Source organism: Tenrec ecaudatus, chromosome 13 (genome assembly GCF_050624435.1).
Source record: "Tenrec ecaudatus isolate mTenEca1 chromosome 13, mTenEca1.hap1, whole genome shotgun sequence".
In the NCBI taxonomy this organism is placed as follows: Eukaryota; Metazoa; Chordata; class Mammalia; order Afrosoricida; family Tenrecidae; genus Tenrec; species Tenrec ecaudatus.
The window spans coordinates 97,518,055-97,538,650 of NC_134542.1; the positions used below are offsets into that span (position 1 = coordinate 97,518,055).

General features: G+C 43.9%; 1 protein-coding gene across 10 annotated transcripts in view; it reads left to right on the forward strand.

Annotated features, from left to right (window-relative positions):
* The first annotated feature begins 5,482 nt into the window (after positions 1–5,482).
* Positions 5,483–20,596, forward strand: part of QTMAN (queuosine-tRNA mannosyltransferase) — a 459,649-nt gene continuing 444,535 nt past the window's right edge. For 8 of the 10 annotated variants that reach the window (XM_075529859.1, XM_075529861.1, XM_075529854.1 and 5 more), the window contains exon 1: positions 5,483–5,613. The gene's annotated coding sequence lies outside the window, so the exon portion shown is untranslated. Of the gene's footprint in view, positions 5,614–13,496; positions 13,549–20,596 lie in introns of those variants that run through there. The other 2 variants (XM_075529855.1, XM_075529857.1) reach the window with 2 other exon arrangements.

Consider the following 20,596-nt stretch of genomic DNA (forward strand, 5'->3'; position numbering starts at 1 on the left):
CCATCTGAACTTGGTTGAGGCACACTGATGCCAAGCAACAGATAATTACTGGGAAGGCTAATCACGAGGAGAGCTTATGTAAGCTTTCTTTGGTTTTAAACAAAAACATGAGTTTATGCTTGATAAAAAGTACAGCATAAACCACAATATGAAATAGTTCTGTCTTTAGGCCAGAGGTAACAATGATAAAGCAAATTCCCACACATGAGTGTTGGAACGGCTATACCCTCATTTAAAGAGATCATTTCATCAACAGTGAGTATATTTAATGCTTCCCTGGCTACTGATGTTTTTGGCCACTTTCAGCACTAACAGCAAGTAGGTTTTAAGGCTAAATATGGTATTGATTTAAAAAATAGGATAATTGTTCTTGAATGCTATGAATCCTTGGTCTCCACTACTTGAGAACCATTGGGGCCAGCAAATTAAACATAGTAAATTTCTTGATTATTTTTAGAACAACTTACACTTATTTTTCCTTCATTGAATTTAATGAAGCTTTCCAAACTATCCCAAGAGATGAACTGCTCCCACTGGACCCCCAAACAAAGTCTATTCCAAATGAAAAAGAGTGCTAATAGCATTCCATCTTTCAGTAACACCTAACAAATTAACACACTCTACCCACCTACATTATGCAGTTGGAAGAAGGCATGCACATACATGCGTGGACCCCACTTGGCCTGTGGTAGGCCTAGCTGCTGGAGACGCTCAAGTTACATTGCTACAAATGGAGCAGATGGATGCTTCTCCTTCCACTCTGTCTTCTAAATGACCCTAGCTTGTTTCTAGGGAAGAAGAGCCAATAGATGGCCTTGCAGTTTGCTGAACAAAAGAATGCTTAGTTCGACCAACTTGTCTTTTTCTAGACGTGCAACCACACGGAGTCATGGCAGCTCTTAGTGCAGATCTCATCAAATGATATTTGTTTTTCTCTTTTTTTCACAGAAATTCTCTAACTTTTGATAAGTCTAAATTCCCAAGATTCTTCTTCTCTATCCTAGAGTTAGCTTAAGGTTAGTGATGTGCTCCAGGTTACACCTGTAGTGAACTGCGCTCAGACTTGACTGAGGGCAGTGATGGAACCATAACTGATATGGAAGCACATCTGCCTGAGCGCTTCTACTATTAGGTGAGAGAGACCTGTGCCTACGTGTAGAGCAGCGAGTCAGTCATTCTACGTGTGATTTGGGGCCCAGGAAAAACATGTAAGCTATGTCGTCTCTTAGGTGTCTCTTTGCCCTCAGGTCCCAGTTATCAAGACAAACAACTAGCCCTGGCTGGGACGTTTCAAACAGATGCCACATTTTAAGGATTTAATATACATGATCTTTATATGTATATGAACTACATCTATGCTTTATATCTTTGAGTCACAGGGAGTCTGACAAATGGCACTGCCCCCATTTCCTCACCCTTTACCACCCCACAGGGTGCTATGAGTCAAAACGGACTAGATGGCCGAGGGGGGGGGGGAGTTGGTTTTTGAAACCACTCAGGCATGGCATTTCTGTTGCTAACGACACTAGCTTTTTCCTAAGGCTTGTGCTCCCTGCCCTTTTTGCAGCATTTTGACCGTGTGCTCTCCCACCACCCTTGTTATTTAGTTATTATTTATTTTTTAAATAACGCATGCTAATTTATTTCATTTCATCACTCATAAATAATCCAAGAGGAGGAAAAGGCAGCCACGGCAAACATTCCACAAAGCAACTGTGGGAATCTGTTATTTAATTATTTTGACATTTTGCTCTTTCTTGCTAACCTTGCTACCTCACATGGCCTCCAACTGATTATCAGGAAGGCTTCAACGTGGTCTTTCAGGTCTTTCTTTCCCTTCTCTAATCCAGAGTGCCACAGGGACTCATCTTCCACATGTCCATACTTAACCTGACCTAAAACAAATCCCTTCTATCCTGTAAGGCCTCACTTCCCTGCTTCCTTTCCTCCTAGTGAATCACAGCCCCTTCGTGTTATGGGCTCACCTACAGTATGCTTACCTCCTCGGCGCCTTGTACCAATTTATTCCCACTTTTTTAGACCTGGCTGCTTAGTCCATTCAAGTCATACTTCAACTGTCCCTCAGCAAGACCGAACCTACTTTGACACCCTCAAACTTCATGTCTTCAAAAGACTTATTTCAAAATCAGCAAGTGTTGCTGTTGAATTGATTCCAATTCATAGTGACCCTGTGTATGGGTCAGAGGAGAGCAAGGCTTTGTAGGCCTTTCGATGACTGCTTTTCAGGGAAGTAGATTACTCACCTGTCTTCCCAGGTGCTTTAGGGTGGACCCCACAGCCAACCTTTCAGCTAGTCGCTGAGCTCATAAACATTTGCATCATGCAGGGACACACAGCTTGATAGTTGGCAATTTAATTATTCTTCTGTCTCTCCCAAGTAGAATGGAAATTCCATGAGAGTAAACACTTAGTGAGAGAGAGAGACCCGTGACTGCATTTAGAGTAGCGATGTCTGATTTGGGGCCCAGGAAAAACATGTAAGCTATATCGTCTCTAAGGTATCTCTTTGCTCTCATGTGCAAGTTATTAAGACAAACAACTAGGTCTAGCTGGGAATTTTCAGACAGATGTGAAAATCTAATGGTAGCCCCCAAATAGAAATGATCATAGAAAGGTCTATGCGCTACATCTATGCTTTATGTATTTGAGCCCCGCACATTCTGACAAACTGCACTCTTTACCACCCCACAGGGTTGCAATGAGTCAAAAGGGGTTTTTGAAACACCTGTCCATGACATCTTTTTTGCTAACTCTGCTGCATTTTTCCTAATGCTTGTCCTCCTGGACCTTTTTGCAGCGTTTAGGTGTTATACCATTAACCTAAAGGGCAGCTATCTAAACTCCCAGGTGCTCTGAGAGAGAAAGGGCGGCTATCTTTTCCTGTGACGATTTATAGGCTTGGAAACCCACAGTTCTACTCTGTCTTATAAGGTCACTAGGAGTGGGAATTGACTTGATGGCAGTGGGTTTGGTTTGGGCTAAGGTTCAAAGAGTCCTGGTGGTGGCAGTGGATTAAGTGTGGGCTGTTAACTGAGAGGTTACAGGTTCAAACTCATCAGCTGATCCCTGGGAGAAAGACAAGGCAGTCTGCCTCTGTAAAGGTTTACAGCCTCTGAGGCTCTAAAAAGCAGTTCTACTCTGCTCTAGAAGGTTGCAATGAGTCGGCATTGACTTGAGGCAGGGAGTCTGGTTTGGGTATGGAAGGTTCAAAGGGTGTGTGTGGTGAGAGAGCTAACACACTGCACTGCTAAACAAAAGACTGACAGTGGGAGCCACCAGACCCTTCTGAGAAAGCAGGCCTGGGGCTCTCCCAACATTTACTACTCTTCACCTCCACATCTTGGCTCAAGCGTTTCTTTTCTGGGTTTTCCTATAAGCCAATTCAAATTCTACATTTTTGCCCTTTTATCTTTTTAAGTAGTCTCACCTTAATTTTCAGGAGTATTTGTTAGCCTACATTCAGGAATTTACGATGGAAACCTTGATTATTCATGTTCAGTAGCTTATCACTTTGTTTCATATTTTAACTTCCCAATAATGCTGTAATATTTTTCTTTCTTATTTTGACAACATGGACTTCATAATTCCTAGTCAGGCCCTGCTCTTGGCCTCTTTTGACTGGTTGGTTAGGACATGGGCCTTGAAACCAGTGGGACAAAACGGTCTCACAGCAACTCTTCCTAGCGAATGCCAAGTGTCATTTCATAAATCACTCAGACCACGTAGGTAAAGCTGCCGAGTCAAACTACCCTGATAGTGAATAGCTTTATGTAGGTCTTAACTATCCTAGATAGGAGACAGGAGGTCGGAGTGCAAATCCTGGCTTTATTTCCAATTACACTGGATCATGTGAAACAAGTGATTTACCTTTTCTGGACTTCTGTCCTTATTTTGTAAATAAAATAACTCAATTGCAGATAATCTTAAGGACTAGAGAATCCACTCAGGAAATTTTGTGATTTTATTTTCAAAACAGTGACATGGCCGCCATTATCTCCCCCCACCCCCTCAGATACATGTTCTGTGTTATAGGATTTACTAGTTTGTGTGTGTGTCTCACTTTCAGCTTTTGGCATTTATTCTTTTCTGTTTCCCAATTTGTGTGGAAGTGGGGAGACAGATGGTTTATTAGGCTTTCAAATGCTTGCAATGCTGCCGTTCAACTCAACAAAGGATCTAAACTCTGAAGGTCCACATAGAGCCTGAGTTTTGTTTAGAATGGAAAAGAGTTTTTACTTTTCAATAGAAGGATAATGTTTTTACTGACAATACGTAAAACAACTTGTGTACTTTAAACTCCAAAGGCCTCCTTGGCTTCCTCTTTTGGTTTTGTCCCGTAGTCCTGCATCACATTTTAACTCTATATAAAGTTGTAGTTTTTAAAATGACGTTACATTTTAACTCTCTAGATAGTTGCAGTTTTTAAAATGAAGTTACTGAACACACCAGACACTCATGTTTCCTCCCCAACGGAGTTACTTAAATTAACCCCGATAAAAAAACAAACTAAACTCACTGCCATCGGGTTGATTTCGGCTCAGAACGACTACTTCTAAATACAAAATCCTTTAAGTTAGGATCACAGAAGTTAAAACGTGAAAGGAATAAACTGATTTAGCGGGTAAGGAAAGCAAGAGCTCTAAAATGCCCCGGTGTTCCTACTGTGAATTTAAGAAAAAAGAGTTAACATTTTAAGTTTGCTGGTGGAGGCGGTGGTGACGGGCAAACACCCCAAAAGTGTAAGCGCCGACGGAAAATTCTATCCTATGAAATGTGATTCGATTAATATATTATCGCATAAAGGAAGCATACGTGGGACTGTGCATGCTCTGGGTTTAATTGCTCAAGGTGATTCTCCTAAGTGGGGCCGCGACATGCAATCGTTTAGTAACCATTCTGCACTGTCGCGTGTAGGCAGAGCCGAAAGGACCCATGAAATGTAGGTAAATTAGTAAAAGGAAGCATGAACCACCCTGGATAAATCGAGAAGGGACCAAAAAGAGGAGGAGGGGTCCGGGGGAACAACAGGGCCCGAGCAGGAGATTGCCCACTGCAGGTAGCAGTGGCCGGGCAGGAAGGAGCCGGTCGCCCCGGGGCGGGTGGCAGCCTCGCGGGGGCACAGGGAGGGGATTGCAGGAAGCCCAGGCTGACCTACTAGGCTGGGAAGACCGTCCAGGAGGAAGGAGAAGGCGTACACGCGACCTTCGCCCACGACTCGGGTGGGTGTAGGAACGGAGCGGCGTGCTGCTGAGAGAGGGGCAAGGGCGCGTGGGGAGGAAGGAAGCGGTGCGCACACCGCGCGGTGGGTAGGTGGGGACGGGGGCCCAGGGCGGAGCTGCCTGCCGCGGTGGCACCGCTCTCGGGACCGCTGAGTCAGGGAGTCGGCGCCGGGCGCGTCTGAGCAGCGCAGGGGGCGGGGCCTCGCGCGCGGGGGCGGGCCAGGGGCGGGGCCTGTGCCGACGCACCCTGAGGCCCCGGCAGCCGCAGGCCGGGAGGGGCAGCGGCGGCGGCCGCGGGGGAGGGGCGCGGCGTCAGCGCGTCGCCGGCTGGGCCGCGCCGGTGGCCAGGAGGGAGAGACGGGGAGAGGAGGAGGTGAGTAGGCTACGGGCTGGGACCCGCGCGGGCCGGCGAGGAGGCGGGGAGCGCGGCCCCTCCCCTTCCCTCCCCGGCGCCCTCCCCGCGGGGCCGCGCGGCGCGGAGTTCCCAGAGGGGCGGCGGCGGCGGCGGCGGCGCGGGGAGTGGGGGGTGGGCGGAGGGCGGAGCTGAGGGCCGCGCGGGCGGCGCGTTTTTCGGGCGCACGCGCTGCGCTCTCTTCGAGACTGCCAGCCCCGCGCCTAGAGGGCCGTGGGCGCTGCCATCACCCCTCCTGCGGTCACCGCGGCCGCTCGCTCGTATCGCACCCCGGGCCGGAATCCCTCGTGACCGCCGGCCTTCTGTGGCCGCGCGCCCCGCCGCCTCGCCGTTGGTCCGCGCGACCCGGGTGCTGGGGCCCGGGCGCTGGGGCGCGGGGAGGCGGGTTCCAGCGGGTTGGCCGCAGTCGGCGGAAGGGCCTCCTCACGGATCACGAGGCTGCTGGGCCGTTGGCCCCTCTTGTCGCGCGCCCGCGGGCCTTCCCGGAGGAAACCTTTGCTTCCGGCCCTTTTGTCACCCTCACTTTTCCGCCCTGCACCCCCACTGTCCGCAGATCCCCCTGTGCCCGCTTCTGAAGCCTTCCTATGAAGCTTCAGCACATCCACCAGTTTTGCTAGGGAACCAGGCACTCTTGGCTGTGGCGGCAAAATCATTTTCCGGATTTAAGTTGTGTTCAGCTGGCAATGTACCCCCAACAGAGAAGTCCCACTAATATATTTATTTAAGCTTTACCTCCTAAGTGATAGTCGTGGCTTTACCCTCCACGCCCCTCCCCCCAAACAATGCAACTTTTAGTCTTCTGAGAAGAGCAATACATTAGATTACCTTGGGATCATTCCTAAATTCCTTGCAGTGTGATGGGAGGTTCAAAGCTAAGGCCTTACACTTTTCACCCACCTGCATTGCAGTGTGAAATGGAAAACTTGAGTTGATGGTAATTTCCCACGTGGGGCGGATTTCAAGCTGCACCCCCTCACCCAGCCTGGCTCACTTCGTTACTGAATTAGGTTTTAAAGCCTAGCCGTAGTGGTCAGGTAAAGGGGCTGCTAAATAGTAGTTCAGAATAATTCAGTAGCACCGCAACTTGTTTAACCTCAAACTTTAACCACATCTGGAATTTCTTCTAGGAATCCACATACTAAGTGCAGTATTGGATTTTAATTAGTATAGGCCTGGCCAGAGGTGGCCTCGATTCTCCTCCGACTCCACTTTTAATGAACATTTTCCATTGGGCCTTGTGTTTAATGAAGTAGTTTGAGTGCTGAGTATCGTTTGAATCATAAGATGTTCTTTGTTAGATTTTGGAATGAGTAGATAAAAGTCAGAATGCTGATAAGGATGAGCTAAGTTGAATGCCATTACCAAAAGAAAGGTTAAGTAGGCGTCTTCACTCAGGTTTTGAAACCACATTGACGTTTATGTTCACAGTAGGAACAAAGAAATACAGAATTTTCTATTTGTAAATTACTTTAGCATTGTAATCCCCAACCCTTTTATTTTACAGAGAAAAATTAGGAATCTAATTTCTCAAAAAGATTCAACGGGCTGAATAGCCTTAGGTCACTTGGAAAACCTAGACATTGAGCTTGTTGACTCGGAGCTTCCCAATGAGTGTTCTTACACCAAAAAATTGTTGTGTTGAGAGGGCAAGATATGACAAAATAATAATTTATAAATTATCAAGGGTTCATGAGGGAGGGGAGTGGGGAGGGAGGGGAAAAATGAGCTGATGCCAGGGGCTTAGGTGGAGAGCAAATGTTTTGAGAATGATGAGGGCAATGAATGTACAAATGTGCTTTACACAATTGATGTATGTATGGATTGTGATAAGAGTTGTATGAGCCCCTAATAAAATGATTAAAAAAAAGTTTTGATGCTCAGAGAAAAAAAAGTCAAGTTAATTCTAACCCCCTCCCCCTCCTTTCACTACTGCACCTTAGTTTTTGATTTGGACTCATTAGATATCAAAGATGTCGTTTATACCTAAGAAAATTTTTGCATTCTGTCAATTGAAACTGGTTTCCAGCAACTGTTTGGGTTTAGTAATTATTCATCACTTGAGGGTTTTTTATTTGTATTCTTGGTTCAAGTAGTCTATGCCCATTCCAGAAGATTGGTATCTAATGAATCTTAAGAGTTATAATAATTAAACTTTGATATGAATTAGAGAAGTCCTGTATATGTAATCATATGTCATTTCCCCCAAACCCAGATTAGCTTACTCTTGTTGGTAGGTCTCACAAGACTTCTTTATGTTCTGGAACTCTAGAACTCTTGCTGGGGAGGAGTGAATTCTTTGTATGTCTCACAGCAGTACATAAAACTTGAAGAGCCCTGGGGCACAGTGGTTAAGCATTGGTTTGCAGCCTGCAAGGCCAGCAGTTTAAGAGTACTGCTCCTCCGGAGAAAACAGGGCTTTCTACTCCCATAAAGTGTTACAGTCTTGGAAGCCCACACTGGCAATTTTATCCTGTCCCATAGGGTCACTAGGAGTCGACATTGACTTGATGGTAGTGAGTTTGATTTTTTTAGTTCGATGACAACCATAACTTGTGTGAGGCTGAAATCCCGCTAGAGGAGGAAAACTTCAAGTATTTCCCACTAATTAGTGATAGGAAAGTGGTGACTTCACCCTGTCAAAGGCAGATAACTTGTGTGACCTAGAAAAACAAGATAGGCTGTGTGCTGGCTCTCACAGGTTCCACTGCTTGGCGGGGTGGTGGTGGTGGTGGTGGGGGGAAGGCTTCAAAACGTTCAAACAGAATTGTTCTAAGAACTTTTTGAGGCCCCTTGTACTTGGCTTTGCGTGCGGTTTTCCTGGTAGGGGCTTTGTGAGTGATGGATGGACCATGTCTTATTCTGTGTACCCATTGTTGAAGGGGCCCAGGTGCTGCAGTGGTTAAATGCTCGGTGGTTAAAGGTCAGGGGTTCCAAGCCAGCAAGCTACTCTTCTGGAGAAAGATGTGGCAGTCTGCTTGTGTGAAGATACATCTTGCTGTTGTTGGGTGCCATCGAGTTCCATTTCAAGCCTGTGTGTACCAGAAGGAAACACTTGCCTGGTACCTTCCCGCATTCTCAGAATGAATGCTGTGTTTTAGCTCATTCTTGCAGCCACTGTGCCAATCCTTATCGTTGAAGGCTTTCCTCTTTTTCCATGGCCATTACCAAGCATAATGTCCTTCCTTAGGAGCTAGTCCTTACTTACTATATGTCCAGCAAATGTGAAGCAAAATCTCATCATCTTTGCTGCTAAGGCGCATCTGAGCTGCCTTCCAAACAGAGCTGTTCTTTACTCCCGGCAGTCAGTCTATGGTTTATTTAGTATCTTCACCAGCTCCACAATTCACAGGCATCACTTCTTCGGCCTTTCTTACTCATTGGCCAGCTTTTGCATGAAGTAATTGAAAACACCATGGCTTGGGCCAAGAGCTCTTTAGTTTTTAAAGTGACATCGTTGCTTTTTAATGATTTAAAGAGACCTATTGCAGCAGATTTGCCCAGTGCATTTCATCATTTTATTGCTTGACTGCTGCTTTCATGGATGTTGATTTTGGATCCAAGTAAAATGAAATCCTTGACAATGTCAATGTTTTTCCTGTTTACCAGGATGTTGCTCACTGCAAAATTACAGCACTGGAAAACCTGTAAAGCAATTCTACTTTGTCAGTTCTGACTCAATGACAATAGGGTTGGTTGTGGGTGGTTTGTACCCATTATTAAATGTGGTGGGCATTCTGTTAATACTTATGGACTTGTTAGGCTTTATCGAACTTATGAAGAAGTTCTTAGCTGAGTGCCCAAAGGTTATGAATCCTGGTATAAAAGATTTGAAATAATTCTTTTTTGTTGAGTCAGCTACTGAATTAGACTGGATTCTAACAAAGTATCTTGTCAGAAAGAGGTAGCAGGCCATACATATGTTAGAAAAATCGTGTGAAAAAACTTAACACCAAGAGTTTTATTCTTTAATATATGTTAATCACTGTGAAATTGGGAAAGGGCACCCTTATTTGAATTTATTGATAGGACACCTCAGTTAAGCTAGAATAATACAAATTTTCCACCAGAACAAAGTTAGACATCCATGAATTGAATGACCCTCTAATCGGTACTGTAGGCCACATTTTAAAGGCTTGGTTTCACTTTATAAGGATGTATTTTTTAGCATATAGATCTTTGTAAGGAACATTACTTTCGGAGTTCAGAGTGCCTTGACAAGCTGGCCTGAATGGATATTTTAAATCATTTAAAGCTCTATTTGATAAGTCATGCTTCATGATGGCATTATTTAAAGAAAAGCCATGGTGTCTTCTTTCTCCTCGGCTTACTGTTACCTCTTCCTTTAGGAGATCAGAGTAGTGTGTTTTGTTTATTTAAAAAAATGAGGAAGTTCTTCAGGCATTTATTTGGAAAGTACCACTATTTCGTTCTTTGGATCGCCTTGGCAAATAAATGATTGTTTGGCCCCAACAAATGGAGTGCCAGTTGCGTAGAGTGGTCTCTATTTTGTACACTCATATAGACAATTGGCTTCAGAGAGACCACAGGTTTTGATTATATTAATTTTTTCCCCTACTGACATTCTTACTGAAAACAATTAACTATATAGCAGACTAAGATAGTGCATGATTGATGGTGAGAAAATCATTTCACATCAATCATTACTGGTTCTAAGGGCAGTCCCAGTCAGCCTAGCCTATCTCCTGGCAGATCAAAGAGTTCTTGTTGGCTCAGGCCTTCCCACCCAGTTCTCAGATTGATTTTTAAGACTGAAAATACATGAAGACTTCTATTCTATTCTGGAATTTTTCTGCCGTGAGCATCCATTGCTGACAGAGCTGTGTCTCACTATACTCTGGGTTCACTGTATTCAGTTTGCCTGTGAAATTGTCATTTTTTAAAAAACATTTCTTGTCATGAGTTTTGAATTATGTGGCATAAAGATGTTAGTGTAATACACGTGAGCTAGTATGATATTTGGATATATGTTTTAGATTGAATTAGGACATAGACTCCTACATTTACTAAAATTTTATAGCAATAGCTAGCCCTTTTTCTCCATCTTCAGTAGTGTCATCCTTAAGTAATTTAAATAAATAAAACTTCAAAAAAAACCCTATTTACTTTTAAAAGTAAGCAGAGAACCAGTTCCTCGACCTTTCTGTTTCGTAGCTCACTCAAGTGTTAAACAAGCCATAGAGCCGAGATGATGCTTGTGTGGCTTGTTTTTGTAGTCCCCTTTCGAAATGGAACCTTGTTTAATATCTGCTTAAGTACACTTGACAGCCTAGCCTTTCAGTTCTTGCCAGACTGGCTGCTACACTGGGGTAAGCCGTGGGCTACAGTAACCACAGTTTGGGGCACCAGTTTGGAACCCACTGTCAGTCACAAGAGAAAGATGAAGCAATCTAGCTCCATACAGATTTAAAGTCTCTGAAGCTCGAAGGGCCCTACAGGGTTGCTCAGTTGGAATCTACTCAGTGGCCGTGGTTTGGTTTTGGGGTTTGGGGAGGGTAGATCTGTTCCTGTCCATAGGTAGTCATTTGTGGCCCTGCTGAAACATGGGCAGATCTCACAGAACCAAGGTAGCGTAGTACTGTCTCTTGAACGTACACTCATCACATAGACTCCTTCGGATTTGAGGACAGCCTCGCTGAGAGCTGGGTGCTTTGTTGTGATTTGAGCTGAATTCCTCCAGTCATGGATTAGGGCCCTTTCCTGACCTGCTTGGGGTTGGAGTCTCTGCCGCTGCCTAGGCTAAGCCACATAATTGGTGTCTTTTCTCTCATTCTAGTAGCAGTCCATTCTTTTGGGGTAGTATCCTTTTCTCTCCCGGTTGTCTCAGTTTTGAGCTTTTGTTTGTCGAAGAACCTGTTACACTTTCCCGTAGTGTGTACATTCACTACTTGTTTTCCCATCTAGATGGTGTATACCTTGAGGGCCGTGACTGGGTTTCTGCTCCTGCCCTCCACACTCAATAGAATACCTGCAACATAAAAAACATTCAAACTCACTGCGATGGAGTCGATTCAATTCTGACTCCTAGTGACCCTACAACAGGGGTTCTCAACCTTTCTAATGCTGCCGCCCTTTAATACAGTTCCTCATGTTGTGGTGACCTCCCGCTGCCCCCCCCAACCATAAAATTATTTTGTTGCTACTTCATAACTGTAATTTTTCTACTGTTATGAATCGGGTGACTCCTGTGAAAGGGTCGTTCGACCCCCAAAGGGGTTGCAATCCACAGGTTGAGAACCGCTGCCCTATAGTATAGGGTAGAAATGCCCCTGTGAGTTTCCAAGACTTTACTTCTTTATGGGAGTAGAAAGCCTTGTTTTTCTCCCAATGGGCAGCTGGTGGTTTCAAACTTCTGAACTTACAGTCCAATGTATAACTACTATGCCACCAGGGCTCCTACTGGGCCCATAGCAGGTGATGAATAGATGTTGATTAGGCAAACGCTCAGCTTAACAGAAAGTTCCGTTATCAGTGTGAGAACCTAGTGTTCATTCAAAAATTTAGAATTCATACAAGAAGTTTAGACATGTCATTGCCATGATTAGTGCTGGAGAGTCTGTCTTTTTCAAATTATAAGCTAGCTGTACAAAATAGATTCAGGATATTTCTATAAAATGGCAGAACAATTACGTAGGGTTACAATTTTTACCATGTTGTATTTGTAAGGCTTTGCAGATTTCAATTTTTTGTAGAGTTTGATTAATACATGGATATTTCTTTCACATAGAAGCTTTATGACACTATAAAGGAGTGTGTTTAATAGACCTTTTTTTGTTCATTAGTAATTATATACTAAAGAGTGAATTCTCATTAAAATGCCCTTAATGCCTGCTCACAAAAAAAAAAGAGACCTCTTTGATTTTGTTAGTTATTGTATTGAGGCAAGTCATCAAACTCTTTAGTAGTCTAAACCTTTAATTTGCTTTCAGAACAGTGGTCATGTATTGAATACTCAAATCACCATGTATTTAACAAGCAATGAAAACACTCTGTATTAAAAAGGTAATGGCCATAACTTTTATTGTAGAAAATTTCTGGTGCTAATTTTTAAAGGGGCCTTTGGAACTAAATTTCCTGTGAAGGCCAAAATCTTACACTTTTAATGACAGTGGAGTAAGAATGTGTGTTGAAGGAGAGAGAGGGGTGCTAATTTTTTGTAGTGGTATTTTTAAGTGGACAGTTAGCTAATTATATTGAAGTAAACACTTTACAACTCTAAAAGGAAAACTTCAATTATCTGAATGAAATGAGGGACATGAAATTAATCCAGATAAGTGGGGGAATCTAGTGTAAATGTTGCTTGCCAAGGGACATGACCTCAGTACACACCACACACACACACACACACACACACAATCAGGCAGCTCCTTTTACATGACTAGACTGTGATTCTTTTTGGTCCCATCATAATTGGAGGAGGTAAAGTTGCTTTGTAGGCTCTTTCCCCCTTTGCCACAGGAATCCATGTGGTGTGTGTGGTGTTCTCTGGCCAGCATTACCGCTCATCTACCGTCTGTGCCGCCTGCTCTTTTAGGTGATACACCACAGCCTTCCATTTGATCACCTTCCTGTTGAATGTGCATGGTGGGGGGGGGAGGTCACGGTAGATTTTTTTGAGATTATGATTGTTTAAAATTAAAACCACACTCCTGTCCAAGTCACAAGATGTTTATATGTCCTAAAAGTTGAGTTATGACAAATGATAAGGGTGAATAGATCTGGATATTTGATACTATACTTGTTCTTTCCTTTCGCTCTTCGAGTTGCAAATTTAACAGTCATCTTGCACCATGTTGGTCGTTGCTAGGTGCTGTCAAGGCGGTTGCTGTACTGGGAAAGCCCCCTGTCCAGTAGAACGAAACATGGCTGGGTTTTGAGGTAGGCCCTTAAAATAGACACACCAGGTGTGACCTTATCCCTTGGTAGGCCCTGACTGAAATGGAGAGTTTTCTGATTCCTTGGAGTACGAAGAAGGTTTAGGAAAATAATGTCTGCTGCCATCCGCGAGGGCTTGCAGCCTTCTTGGGCCCTGGGCATGTGGAAGCTGTAGATTGCCCGTGTGAGGGTGATGCCATTTTCCTCTAGGCAAACTTGCCTCAGAGGTGTATCCTTTAATATGACCTGTCAATGCCTACGGAGCCCAGTTAGACTTTGACACAATAGGGCAGACTTGAGTCAGAATCAACATGATGGCAACACACACACAAAAAAGCTTGTGGAAAATTTTCATTACCTTTTAATTTGTATTTTTCATGACGATTTTGAAGCCCCCTTGTATATATGGGACATGATGCCTTGCTTAAGCTTCTGGGAATATGGCTCTTTATTTTCAGCGTGCACTGGTTTCCTTTTTATTTTGTTGGTTTTTAAGAAATAAGAATTATTATCTTGAGTGCCAGATATCAAGTGATTGTGTTGCCAGCCAACTTAGTACCCACTCAGACCTGAGTAGTTCCTAGGATACTGCATGAGGCCTTCCTAAATGATGTTTAGGCTGAGAGATTGAAAGATGCTGGGCTTCCTGGTGACTCTCTTCTGATACTGACTCTATACCATCTGTGAACAAAGAAGATTGGACTCTTGTGATCAAAGGGTTTTGTTGGCTGATTTTGGGAAGTAAGTAGATAGATCACTAGATCACCTTAGTCGTTCCTAGTCTGGAATCTCTGCTGTAGCTTGTTCAGAATCATAAGCAACATGCCAACCTCGACTGATATAGGTTGTGGCTGCCAATGCGGACATTAGATGAGAATCAAACCTGGGTCTCCATGTGGAAGGTGAAAATGCTACCACTGAACCGTACTTGATGGCAGCTGGCACTAGGAGCACAGCCATTTATGAACAGCATGCTTTGGGGAATGTTAGTACTTTAACCTCACTGGGTTTCACTTTCCTCATCTACAATATGGTTGGGATTACAGTATCACCTGTGAGTGCTTTCTTGTCAAAGTAATCGTTAGAAGCACCAGTTTATTGCCACGTGCAGTGTAGTATTGTACATTAATGAGCCATCTATTTAGATCATGGACTATTTTTTAAAATCATTTTATTGGGGGCTTGTACAATTCTTGTCACAATCCATACATCCATCCATTGTGTCAAGCACATTTGTTGCCCTCATCATTCTCAAAATGTTTTCTTTCTTCTTGAGCCTTTGATATCCACTCCTCATTTCTCCCCCTCCCTCCCCGCTCTCCCATCCCTCATGAACCCTTGATAATTTATAAATTATTTTTTGTCATATCTTACACTGTCCGACGTCTCCCTTCACCTACTTTTCTATTATCCATCCCCCAAGGAGGAGGTTATATGTAGATCTTTGTAATCGGTTCCCCCTCCCTACTCCACTTTCCCTCCACCCTCTAGGTATCACCACTCTCACCATTGGTCCTGAAGGGATCATCTGTCCTGGATTCCCTGTGTATCCAGTTCCTGTCTGTACCAATGTACATCCTCTGGTCTAGCCAGATAGTGGGTGGGTGGGGGGGAGAAAGTTGTGTGTTTCATCATTGATACCCTGCACCCTGACTGACTCTTCGCCTACCCACGACTCCATAACCCCACACCAGTAAGGGGTGTCCAGTTGCCTACAGAAGGGCTTTGGGTCTCCACTCTGCACTAATCCACATTTACAGTGATAAGATTTTTTGTTGTCTGATACCTGATCCCTTCGACACTTTGTGGTCACACAGAATGGTGTGTTTCTTCCATGTGGGCTTTGTTTCTTCTGAGCTAGATGGCTGCTTGTTTACCTGTAAGCATTTAAGACCCCAGGCGCTATCTTTTTTGATAGCCAGGCACCATAAGCTTTCTTTACCACATTTGCTTATGCACACATTTGTCTTCAGCAATCGTGTCAGGAAGGTGTGCATCTTGGAATGCCAATGTAATAAAACAAAATATTCTTGCATTTAGTAAGTACTTGAGTGGAGGTCCAATACCCATCTGCTGCCTTAATACTAAACCTATATATATATATATGCATGTAGATCTATTTCCCCCCAGCCTATATAAATATATTTGCATATGTACATGCCTGTATAAATACCCTTTGCCTCCTAGTTCTTTCCTCTGTTTCCTTTTACTTTCCTCTTGTCCTACTTGCATGCTCAGCCTTCATTTGGTTTTCAGTAATTTCTCTCGCTTACATTGCTTTTGATGAATCCCTACTAGGCCGCTCACACTCTCCCTGCCATTAATTTTGGATCACTTGTTGCTCCCTTGTCCCTGGGTTGGTCAACACCACCTCCTTTTCCCTGTCCCCTCTCTCATGTCCCCCAGAACCATCAGTCCCGTTTTTTCCTCCAGACTGTTCGTCCAGCCTATCTTACCTAGATAGATCTGCATAGATAACAATCACCAAAAAACAAGGCATAGCAAGAAAAAACAACAAAAGAGAACAGAATGATGACAATAAAAAAAGAAAACCAATGACCCAGATAAGAATAAATTGATTAATTTTTTTTTAATTTAAAAAAGAAAGAAAAAGCCTGTAAATAGATCAAGGTCTGATTTTTGACCTCTAGGAGTGTCTTCAGTCAAGTCCGATGGGGTGCCATGCTCTGGCCCCAAAGTCTATCCTTTGCACTCCCTCGGGAGCTCCCTGCTCTGCTCCCCCTCGTTGCTCTGCTGCACCCCTTTTTTGTTTTGCTTCTGTGTCTCCACGTCAGACCGTCCAGTGTTGTCCCCCGTAGGGCCATGGGTTAGCGAGGTACGTCGTGTCTCATAGTGGGATCAGCCATATGATTCACTCTGTGCATTGGTGGGGATATTGTCTTTCAGGCCTGGTGGGCCAGGATGTGCTCCACTCTTCCTCCCCATTCATTTGCTCCCATGTACTCTGATCAGACATGTCCCTCTTCCCTAGCTACAGCTTCAGTGCTGTCCTCTAAAGTAAATTCTTCTGGAGGGAGGGGCAGTTGTCCACTTAGCTGGTATAGGGGCCGAGTCCTCAGGCCCCTCCACTGGCTCCCCACTCCATGCTGGCATGCTGCATTTGCATCTTGGAGCACTGGATTTAAGTCTGGTCCCTCTTTCCCTGTGGAGACAAAAGCAATACCCTCCCTTTGGGTGGGTCAGTGCCCTATTCCCCTACCACACATCTCTCTTTTTTTTCCCTTTCCTCCCTGCCCCCTCCTTTTCAGTTGGCTACCACATGTACCTCTGGATTTGGTCTGGCCCCTGCCATACTACTTGGACCTCATCCCTGGAGTGTTTGTATTCAGTAGCTTTTTCCCTGTGCCCCCTTTGCATTTTTCTTTTCTTTTTATAAACTTACCTCAGCGGACTCATGTTGTACTTGTCCTTTTGTGCTTGGCATACTTCACTTAGCATCATTTCCTCCTGTTCTTCTTAGCATCATTTCCTCCAGTTCTTCCCATGTGGCAATATGCTTCATGCATTCATCACTGCTTTTTAGTGATGCGTAGTACTCCATTATATGTATGTACCACAGTTTTTAATCCATTCGTTTGTTGATGGAAATTTGGGTTGTTTCCAATTCCTTGCGATTGTGAACTATGCCGCAGTGAACAGTGGAGCACAGATTTTTGGCCGTGGTTTGTTTCTTGCCTCTTCTGGGTATATGCCCAGTAGCGGGATTGCTTGGTCGTATGGTAGCTCAATTTCCATCTGTTTTAGAAATCACCAAATTGATTTCCATAGTGGCTGTACAGGTCCACCAGCAGTGGATGAGAGTTCTTATCTCACCATAGTCCCTCCAACATTTGTTGCTTTCTGATTTTTGAATTGGGCTATCTTTGAGGGTGTTAGGTGGTATTTCATAGTTGTTTTAATTTGCATTTCTCATATGGCTAATGATCAGGAACATTTTCTCATATGTTGATTGGCCATTCGGATTTCAGACTCTGTGAAACTTTTGTTCAGGTCCTTTGCCCACCTCCTCAGTGGGCAGTTAGTTTTTCTTTTATTATAAGCTTGCAAAGTATTGTAGATTTTAGTAATAAGGCCTTTGTCTGATGTGTCATTGCTAAAGATGTTTTCCCAGTCAGTGGGCTCTCTTATTACTCTCTTGGTGAATTCTTTTGATGTACACAGGTGACTTATCTTCAGTATATCCTACTTGTCTAATTGTGTCTCCTCTGTATTTGTATCCTTCCCTATTTCTGATAGCCTATGTATTCCCTGTGCCAAGGTTCTCAGGTTTGTCCCAGTTCCCTCATTAATGGCCCTAATTGGGGTTTTAGCTCAAGGTCTGTGATCTACCTTGAGTTTATTCTTGTTCGTGGAGTGAGGTAAGGGTCTTGCTTCATTTTTCTGCAGGTCGATAGATATCCATTTTTTCCCAGCACTATTTATTGAAGAGGGCATCTGCTTCCCATTTGATATTTTTTGCCTCTTATCAAAGGTCAGTTGCATGGACTATTTTAAAAAGAGGAAAGTTTTGTTCTTTTTGAAGAGTTCAGACTTGTAGCCATCAATCTGTGTATGAATGTCCAGGCAGTTATTTACACAGTACGACTTTTCTTGCCATATCCTTTGTAACTTAAATGACTTGGTGAATCATGCTAATTGGATGTATTTCCTTTTCTCCTTATGGGTTTGGGTAAGAGAAGGTGGATTATGATGCTGGTGGAATTACATGGTTTAGTTGTGAATGATTGTTTTCAGGGTTAACTGTGGTGTAAACACTTGGAACTCAAGTTGGGGATACATCGGTTTTGCCATCCTGCTGGGTATAAAATGAGCCATCTCAAGATGCAGTAACATCAAGGAAAAAGAGCCAGGGGTAGAGCGTGCCCTCTGAGCCCCAGACAGTGCAGTCTCCTTGATCTAGGAGACACACAGTCGTGATCCCATAGGAGTGGCAGAGGATCCGTGGCAGCAGAGGCAGCTGGAGCAAGAGCCAGAGCATGAGACAGCTATGGGCTTCCTGATCCTTGGAGTGGGAAAACTGACTACCTTTGGGTAGGAGGCTTGCTTGTCCGAGTGGGTTCCTTAATTAGGGGTGCTAAATTAGGGGATCTAGGTTTACTGACCCAGGGAGCTAGAGCTGAACACCTTCAAGATTAGGCTCATGGGGGAGTAAAGTGCCCTTTGGACATTTACTGGCTGTGCTAAATAACTTTATAACATTGCCAAACAGGACAGAGGCCAAGGGTCCACATAGCTGAGAGTCTGATGACCAGAGAATGGTCTGTCTGCGGGTACTTCTGAAAAAGAGTCTGTCCTGACTGAAGAAAAACTGTATCATGAGGAATTCTGATTCTGATTTGTAAGATATGTTAAGTTCCCTAAACAAATAAACCCAAACTAAGTGCCATCGAGTCAATTACCACTCCTGGTGACCCTCTAGCTCAGGGGAGAGCTGTCCCTGTGGGTTTCTGAGACTGTAGCTCGTTGATAGGAGTGAAAGCATCTTTCTCCTGTTCTGCAGAGTGGCCAGTGGTTTCAAACTGCACACCTGACAGTTAGCAGTCTGATGCCTAACCACTACACTACATTCCTAAACCTCATATTGTGAGTATGATTTGTGAGTTCTTTTTGGCCATTGCAGTGAATTGTCAAACTCAGCAGAAAAGTAGAAAGTAGAATAGTGGTTCTCAACCTTTGAATGCCACAACCCTTTAATATAGTTCCACATGTTGTGGTGACCCCCAACCATAAAATTATTTTTGTTGCTACTTCATAACTGTAATTTTGCCACTGTTATGAATCCAGCGACCCCATGTGAAAAGGGTGGTTCCACCCCCAAAGGGGTCGTGACCCACAGGTTGAGAACCGCTGGAGTAGAGTATCTTTGGAGAGACTTGGAGTTAGACTGGGTAAAGGTTGGAGGGTGGAGGCATATCTGACCTCTTCCTTGTAGGAATTAGTATCGGGTAGTTGAATTTGTCTCTTTCCCCTTTGTGAAGTCGGGTCAGACGCTGTCCCCATGTTATTCTTAGAAAATGATAGACTGATAAAAGTAGTATGGAGAAGCAGTGTAGTGTATGCAGTACATTTGGTTTACTGGCAGGTGATTGGGCACTTTGAGTGGGTAGAGTACTTTACTTTTATGACTCTCTTTCTATTTTCTATCTGTAAAGTGGGTTTAAAAATACAACCACCAGTTGCTGTCTAGTTGATTCCAGCTGATGACTAGTGTGTATCAAGTGTCGAACTGCGCCCTCTATAGAGTTTTCAGGGGTGAGTTTGTGGCAGTCAGTAGGCAGGCCTTGCTTCCGAAGTGCCTCTGGGTGGACTTGAACCCCCAACCTTTTGCTTAGCAACTGAGTGCATTACCCATTTACACTACCCTAGGACTCTAGTAAAAGTACAAAGAGTATAAAACACAAATCCAGACAACCAGTTTCCATCCCGTTGACGCTGATTCATGGCAAACCCCATGTATTGCAGTGTGCCCTAGGTTTCTTTCCGGCTGTGATGGTTCACAAGCAGTTCTTCAGGCCCTTTTTTCTTAGGTGCCTCTGGGTGGTTTTAACTGCCAATCATTTTTTGTTAGTAGGTACAGACTTACCCAGAGACTCCTAAAAAACGAACAAACAAACAAACAAAGGTGTTTGTGAAAATTCAACAAGTTATGTTTGCAATGCTTGCAACAAAGAACTCTTGGTGCTAGTTATTGTACTATTGGGTTAGTTCACCCCTTTTCTACTATGTGTACAATTCAGTGACATTTATTACTCTCCTCACGTTATACTCTGTCCTCGCCCTCCTTTTGAATCATTAACAATAAACTCATTGCCTCCTAAGGTTATTTTCCACCTTCGATTTTTAAATCTGTAGCAAGAGGAGACGAGCCAGCTGAAAGTTATTATGAGGGTTAAGGGAGATAACTCATGTAAGTGTTCACTTAGACCTGTCTAGTTACTGCGATGGATATCAATTCAGAACACATTCGATACATTCTGAGTTAAGTTGAAAAATTCCATGATCTTTTAATTTGGTTATTCCACAGACTTTT